Consider the following 1266-nt stretch of genomic DNA (forward strand, 5'->3'; position numbering starts at 1 on the left):
TGTGGGGTTTCTTTTTAATTATTTATCCTGCTATTTTGTGCAATATACCGGACCAAGAGAAATATGCAGTAATTGATACAAAGTTAACCAAATATTATTAATTATTTGCTCTTAAAAAAACCAAACAAAACAGTTGAATCATAATAAGAAGAAACATAAATGTCTCTAATATAAAGCTTCTCTGTGTGTGTCTTTTACTCTGTTTGATTAATTGATGTCCTCCCGTTAATAGTAGAGGCAGTCAAAGGGAGAGCTGAAGTTTTTTTGTGGATGGAGGGGTATGTAAGGGCACAGATATCCTGAAGGCATTGGCTCTGGGCGCTAAAGCAGTGTTTGTTGGATGCCCTGTCCTAGAGGCTGGCCTACCAGGTATTATGTTAACCAAGCCTAAACAGTATATGATACTGAAGCTTAAAAATATGACCATATACTGTATTTAAGCAATAGAACCCTAATAAGAAGGCATTATCCTTTGGTAGTTCACTGTGTCGGACAGACAATAGGTGCTACTATACAGGTCAGCTACCAAGGTTTTGCCCAGTAAGAGTTTTATAGCGAAACTGGTAAACAATACCTTGATTGTTAATGTGACCATTTTATTCCAAATGTACAGATATATAAACCTTTTTTTGCTTTCCTTCTTACCTTATTAACGGGGAAATGGAGTGAATGAAGTTGCTGCAATGATGTGTTATTTATGTAATAAACTGACTTATCACCATTTCTGCCTCTACCGTCGTTTTAACGATTTAGTTTCACTTTCAAATAGATACAAAAATGCATATATTTCAATGCTCAGTAACATGACATTCTTGGTTACATTTAATGACCACTGCTAAACAGGTTAATTACAGTGCTCCCGCATATTGGGCAGCCCTTTATGCCTTCAAAACTGATCATAAGACGGTATTGGTCAGAACACCTATTTGCCACATAATGCTGGTCCACTACTTTTCATTATAAGACAGATCACACATAGCAGTCTCTTAAGTATTGCTTCTTACTACAGCATTATAAATGGGGTGACTGTAGTTCAGGACTACTGTAGTGCTGGGGCTAAGCTGTGAGTAACACTAAAACACAACAACAATGATAGGTTTACTGAATTACGAAAAGAACACAGCCTTCTTTAAACTTAATGTACTTTGTGCTTATGTAGAACTAGTAATGTACTTTGTGCTTATGGAGAAGGAGAACTACTGTACATAAGAACATAAGAAAGGTTACAACCGAGAGGAGGCCATTCGGCCCATCTTGCTCGTTTGG

This window comes from Acipenser ruthenus, chromosome 5 (assembly GCF_902713425.1).
Source record: "Acipenser ruthenus chromosome 5, fAciRut3.2 maternal haplotype, whole genome shotgun sequence".
Lineage (NCBI taxonomy): Eukaryota > Metazoa > Chordata > Actinopteri > Acipenseriformes > Acipenseridae > Acipenser > Acipenser ruthenus.